Here is a 7,162-nt window from a genome sequence, read left to right on the forward strand (position 1 = left end):
TGGCCAAAGTGCAGTTTTATAATTATAGTTTCCATATTAGAAACTGTGTGGAGAACGGTTTGTTAACTTATGACCAACCAGAGAAAGACTTGATAAACTCTGAATATCAATACGATGGGAAAATATGCTGTAATAATTATGATATCTATTAATGATGCCCCATTCTTATTTTATAAATAAACATTCAAATGAATCACTTGATGATGCTGGGTCATTTTTTTGTGTATTGACTCCAATAAGTTACATTCTACATTAGACAAATGTCAACATTAAGGAAAAAAAAAATAAAAAATCAGGTATGACCTACAATATCTTGCCAAAGATTATGAAAATAAAATTTCATGAAAATCATGTACTGCCCTCTACTGTTCATACATTTTTATGAGTTTCATTATTTTGTAAACCTAAAACGGAAGATGCATCAGTCTACAATTATCATTATTTTGATGAATACATTGACAGTTATTAATAAAACTACAAAAGGACTGTATGTGAAGACAAACTCTGATGACGACTTCAATCATTGCTTGATAACATTTTAGTATTTGATTTAATATTAGATTGAAATATGAGCTCTTATATGTTTTGTTGACTGATGAGTGACTAAATTCAACGTTTTAAAGACACATTTTTTAATAGTTTGAACATATATAGGCCTTACTTGGTGGTTATTAAGGTGTTTTGAGTCATTGCTAGGCATTAAAGACTTAACAAGGCTGTTACTAGATGGTTTCTAGGGTATTGTGGTTGTTTTCTGTGTGATTACTGGATGGAGATATGGAAAGATAGATGATAAATGTTCTCAGAAGAGGTAGTAGTTTAAATACTGTATAAATATTCACACTTTGCCAAGTCAACATATTTAGCAGCTGTCACTACCAGAATGTTATAACTATAATAATATCAATTAAATCTACTATAAATTTGTCTATAATACAATATATGTACAATAATTAAACTATGCATGATTCATTCTGTACCCATGATGCCATGTCACGCACATGCTGCATATTCCATACAGATGTTCCAGGCCATTTTCCAAATAGTAGTTTTCATGATGTGCTTTCATTGTTGGTTTGAATAATTCAGATGATGAACAACAATGAGACCTGATGTCACACTTTCACCAGTGATGTAACATATAGCTCTCTTTCAGGTCTGCTTGATTGGATATGTGTAACACAGCTGGGAGCAAACTTTTCCGACTCACTCAAGGCACTAAATGAACCAATAATGTAGTCACATATTTTCTTAAAAGCATACGCACATGTCTTTTGCATTCGTTTTTTTCTTTGATTTTCAGGTAGAGCATCCTGTTTGTGGGAGTCATCCATAGGGGCCTGATTTTCAGATATTATTCCATCCATAAATCTGTGAGGTGGACATTTAAATTAGCCATTTGTACTGGGATAAATGTATTGTAATATAAATATAAAAGTTCTCAAGAATCTCAAGAAAGTTTCTGGGTCAAATTTCAAGATGATAAAATCTATATGTGACTCTGGAACACGAAACCAATCATAAGTAGCGCTGAGGATTGCATACTTGCATAAAACCACAAGTCCTCCCACTGCCAGTTGTATGACTCCCTGACCGAGGCTAGCTGTGTGCCAGTGTGTCCGTGCCGAGGGGGCCTCGGTCAGGGAGTCATACAACTGGCAGGCAAACAGGTCTACCTGAGCTTTCCCGAATCGACTCCGGATCAGCCGGCTCGTCCCATGACTTTCGTAAAGGCTTGGGGGGACAGGGAAAGCCCGAAGGGGAGGACCCTGTACAGCCATGCCCGACCCCCCGAACGCAAACAGTAAGAACGGCCTGTGTTGAGCAAGAATCAAGACATGAAAGTAAGCATCCTTCAGGTGAACTGCTGCAAACCAATCCTGGGGCTGGATGCATCTGATGATGCACTTCTACGTCAACATCTTGAACGGAATCTGAGACGGGCCCGATTCAAGACTTGCAGACCTAGGACTGGCCGAAGGCCACCGTCTTTCTTGGGTATGATGAAGTAGAGGCAGTAAAACCCCTGGTTGATCTCGGCTGGAGGGACTGGCTCGATTGCATCCTTTGCCAGGAGGACAGCAATCTCCTCGTGCAAGACAGGTGCGTCTCGGACTGCCACCGAAGTCTTGAGAATGCCGCTGATCTTGGGAAGTCGGCTGGCGAACTGAATCGCATAGCCAAGTTGAATTGTGCGAATGAGCCAGCGAGACGGGTTGGGCAGTGCAAGCCCCACCCCCAGACATAGTACAAGTGGCACCAAGGGAACAATCGACGGAACCGCGGTGGTGCAGAGGAGGGGAGTAGAGCTGGATGGTACAGAAGGCATCGCGTTCTGACTCATCCTCGCAGAACTCCCTAATTACCCAGGGGGACTAGCCAGAGATGCGTGGAGAAGCATCGCTTCTCCCAACCGCAGTCTCTTGGCTGCTGGCAAGAAGGGGTATCAAGGGGGTATACCCCTATACCCCCTTGATACCCCTTCTGGCTGCTGGCAAGAAGGGGTATAACCCGGAGGAAAAGGAAATTGCTCTTTCGTTGACAATGTGGCTACCGCAAGCTGTTTCACAGTCTACTTCCTAACTCAGAGTCTCTAGGTTACACTGAGGATTCCCCAGTCCGGCAGCAAGTTGTTTTATTCCTGAATCTTGAAGATTGCTTGAAGCCAAATCCAGTTCTCTCAGACATGAGAGACTTGAACTAAGAACAGAGGCCAGGCCTGAACAGCCATTATCACATTACAACACCTCAAACTAAAAGGAAAAACAAAAGCTGGTTAGGTAAGTACTGTATTCTTGGAATATGCTGACTAAGCATTCGCATCAGCGTTTGCAATCTTGGGTAGAATACATTCCTGGCATAACCAGTGAGATACCTACATAACTGATCGGGATGCTTTGATGACTGGCAACAATCTCAAGAGTCCCTCATTTGAGGTCATGCTCGGAATGAGCTTTGACATGTCAAACACATCCAGTTCTTCAGCAGATGTCAGCAGTATGTAAGCCAAAGCAGAAAAGTGTGAAGGAGACAGCTTTCCACCACTAAAACCATGTGAATTTATGAAGTTCTGCACTTCGGGATACATTAGGGGCAGTCGTGGCCTAATGGATAGAGAGTCGGACTTGTAACCTGAAGGTTGTGGGTTCGAGTCTCAGGTCCGGCAGGGATTGTAGGTGGGGGGAGTGAATGTCCAGCGCTCTCTCCACCCTCAATACCACGACTGAGGTGAGACCCTTGAGCAAGGCACCGAACCCCCAACTGCTCCCCGGGCGCCGCAGCATTGGCTGCCCACTGCTCCGGGTGTATGTTCACGGTGTGTGTGTGTGTGTGTGTGTTCACTGCTGTGTGTGCGCACTTTGGATGGGTTTGCAAATTCCGAGTATGGGTTACCATACTTGGCCACATGTCACGTCACTTTCACTTTTCACTTTCCTCAACCAGAATCATCTTTCAGCTCACTTAGGCTATGGAAAAGACTTCTTGCCTCTGAAGGGTGGTCCCTGATTTTTTCCTTGACATATTGAATTGTTTTCATGCTGCTTACCGTATCGCTTAACACCTCAGTCAGGAGTCCCTGAAGAAGAGTCTGGTTGGACTCAAGGGACAGTCCCAACAAGAAGCGAAGGAAAAGGTCCAAATGTCCATTGTTGCTTGCTAAAGCATTATCCACTGCACACTTCAGAAATTCATGCATTGAGGTTTTTTTGAAAGTACTTATGATTTTAGCATTTATGGTCTGACTGAGGACGTTTCGTTTATGTTTGACAAACACAAGAAATACATACAACGCAGCCAGAAACTCCTGTATACTTGCGTGTATGAAGCTGAAGACCCTCTTCTGAAGCAGTCCTGCCTCTTCTCTGAAGATTTGGGTACAAACTCCTGAATACAATGATGCAACGTTGAGTTCAATGCCACATTCCCTCAAATCTTATTCATAGAACACTAAATTACCCATTTCAAGCTGTTGGAATGCTAACTTTCCAAGCAACAATGTGGTCTGGTTATCCCACTTCAAACCGGCTTCGGAATTCTCATCGTATTTGTGACTCCCGTGCTTGATCTGGAACATCAGGAAGTGTGCGTACATTTGCGTGAGGGTATTGGGAATTTCACCACTCTCCGAATCACGAAACATTCTTTCGACAACTGTAGCTGATATCCAAGAGAACACTGGGATGTGGCACATGATGTGAAGGACCTTCGAAGACTTCAAGTGTGAGATTATCCTGGAGGACAAGTCTGGATCACTTATTTTTTTCTTGAAGTATTCTTCCTTGTGGGAGTCATTGAAACCTCGTATCTCGGTCACACGGTCAATGAGGTCAGGTGGTATTTGACCTGCAGCAGCTGGTCGTGAGGTTATCAGACTAATGCAGAAGGAAGCGAGTTCTTGCAGATGAGGTTTGTCAGCAGGACACCGACTGAGACGGATTCTGTCACACTGGAGCAACTCCTGTTGGGATAGAGAGTCGGGCAATCTATTAGGTTTTGTTGATGATGTTAAACAAAATATTTGTTAAAGGTAAAGTGTGTGTTATTTTCTTGTGCACAATGAACAAGCAGCAGAAAGAAAGAAAGAAGTCCTGTACATTAGATATTTCTAATATGGGTGTGTATGACTTCTGAAGAATTTGCAAGTGAGGCAGACGCGCAAATTTAAATATGTACATGCATTAAAAGCATTTTTATGTATCTCATGGTAGCAAACTTTTATGCATATAATCGTTTATAATTGCTTAACAAATTGCTAACATAATTCAGTTCTGTACGGATTGATTCTCTGCTGAAGTCAATAGGATAATCCATTGACTGCTTAAACTCAACCAACCTGAAATAAAGACATATTCAAAAGAAGTGAGTTTTTATAACATACTTGTTTGAGGCAGAATCTGTATGTTTATAAGAGGTCTGTGAGCTCACTTGTGTTCAGGGGTTTCTTCCTTAAAGGATAACGGGGAAGACATAGATGGATTCCCCAGAGACACATGACTTGGTCATGGGTAAAGCAGTATTATGTGGCTTGTCCAAGCTATAAATAAATTAATTATAAATGACATACATTCATATGTTTCTGTCAAAGGAAATTATGTTGTGGGCTGAATAAAGTGCATATGCAATCATAAAAACAGCCAAAACCTTATTTTAAGGTGTCCATAATACAGAGTAATTACCTAGTTAAGTACTTAGTAGCCGTTGTACTTACATGTAATAAAATGTACTTACCATGTAACTAAGTTATGGAACAGCCTGTACTTACAGTTTGTAATTATGTAGCTGTAATAGGCAGCTACTGTTACACACATGTATCAGACCGAGTCTGTTACACAGAAACTTGTGTAACCAAAAAGATTGTTACATATGTGTTGCAGACTTTATACAACGTAATTACAAATGTAAGTACACAGACATAAGCTACTTAAAATAAAGTGTATCAAGATTGTATGTAAGTGTACTAGTAGCGGTGTAACAGACTCGGTTTGTTACATATGTGTAACAGTAGCTGCTTATTACATCATCTACATAATTACAAACTGTAATTAGAGGCTTTTCCATAACTTAGTTACATGATAAGTACATTTTATTTCATGTAAGTACAATGACTACTAGAAGTAATTAATTAGGTAATTACTCCGTATTATGACACCTTAAAAGAAAGTGTTACCAAACCTTATTCTTGCTTTTGGGAAATGTAAAAGTACCTTAAGCCTAAGTACACTGTAGAAACCAGTGGAACAAGTGATGGTTTTGAGAAATGCTGTAAGCACACAGTAAGCGGCACTTGAAAAAATGCAGAAATAACTAGGTTACCCCAATTTACAAACCAGGGCTGTGCAAATTTCCATTTATGACGAGGTCAAAATAAGTCATATCTGCAGCGGCTCTGGGTGTCAGTCCTGTGTCTTGTGTTTCCCTTCCTCTCGTGCCCATATTTGTTTTTTCCTGTCCTCGTTCAGTTCCTATTTTGCAATCATTGGTTCCAGGTGTGTTTGATTTAATCATCTAGTTTTCTCCCTGTTTATAAGCCCTGTGTTTCTGTTGGCTGTTGTATGTCATTCTGGTCTCCTACGTTCCCTGTGATCCATTAAAAGTCTGTTTGTTGAACTCGTCTCCTCGCTCCTTCGTTCCCTCGCTCCTGGTGTTGCGTGACACTATTTTTTTTGGTGGGTCAGTCGACATGACAAATATAATTTTAAAACATTATTCATATTTGTTGATAATGTTAAACTTTATTCTATCAAACAATCTGTATAGTCAGATGTGTCTGTAGGCCAGCAGGTTTCTTGTGATGCAGAACTCTTCCCCAACACAATTTTCTGAGCAAGTGACTTAGTCACATTTGTCGAAGGACTAAAATTAATATATAAATGCATCAAATGCTGTTACATTCTTGATGTTAACAGGAACGGACTGTTGCTGAACCCACTGCTAACATACTTCAGTTCTGTAGGGATTGGTTCTCCACGGATGTCGGGAAGAAGACCGCTCACTTTTCATTGACAAACCGCTGGGCAGAGAGAAGTCAGAGTCCTCACGATTAATCAACCTAAAATGAAGAAATGTTTTACTGGGGACAAGATTTCATTGTGTCAGTATCCACCAGTTTATCAGCCCTACTATCTCTGATCATCCTCCATTCATGACACTTATAGAATTCTTTTATCAAGTCTCACAATTCTTCAGCAGTATATTGAGGGCTTTTTTCTTAGTTGCTCCGGTCAAACATTTAAGTGGTAATAATTTAGTAGTAACATTGTGTTTTTTCTTCAACGCCTTCAAAGTGTTTTTCAGGTACAACATGCAGCACTGTCAGCTGTTTCTCTAGAAAACTTGAATGTCTTGTAGCCGTACACGTCCTAATGTAATAAAACTAAGAACTTGTGTATTATTTGCTGCTCAACTTTAACAAATCATAGGCTAAATGGATGCATGTGTGTGTGTGAGCTAATTAAGTTTTGTTATAGACTTTTCAAAGGATTTCCAACTGTGTTTTAACACGATTTTGTGCTCTACCATAGAAATCTGTGACTTAAAAGCAGCAATGTTGAGCAGAGGATGAATAATTATGACAGTATTAAAAAAATCCTGTAACTCCAAAATATTACATTTTGACATTATCACTTTTAATATGCCACTAAACTGTTATAAATGCAAATAA

The 7,162-nt window shown here is 40.3% G+C and overlaps 1 pseudogene across 1 annotated transcript; it reads right to left on the bottom strand.

Moving 5' to 3' along the window:
• Positions 1–2,579: 2,579 nt before the first annotated feature.
• Positions 2,580–6,183, bottom strand: LOC306866577 (protein NLRC3-like; annotated as a pseudogene). The gene is made up of 4 exons: positions 6,074–6,183; positions 3,432–4,459; positions 2,880–3,075; positions 2,580–2,753 (listed from the first exon to the last, which is right to left on the bottom strand). The product of its transcript is annotated as a protein NLRC3-like (transcript).
• Positions 6,184–7,162: the final 979 nt, after the last annotated feature.

The sequence above is a fragment of the Barbus barbus genome (genome assembly GCF_936440315.1).
Source record: "Barbus barbus genome assembly, chromosome: 48".
NCBI lineage: Eukaryota > Metazoa > Chordata > Actinopteri > Cypriniformes > Cyprinidae > Barbus > Barbus barbus.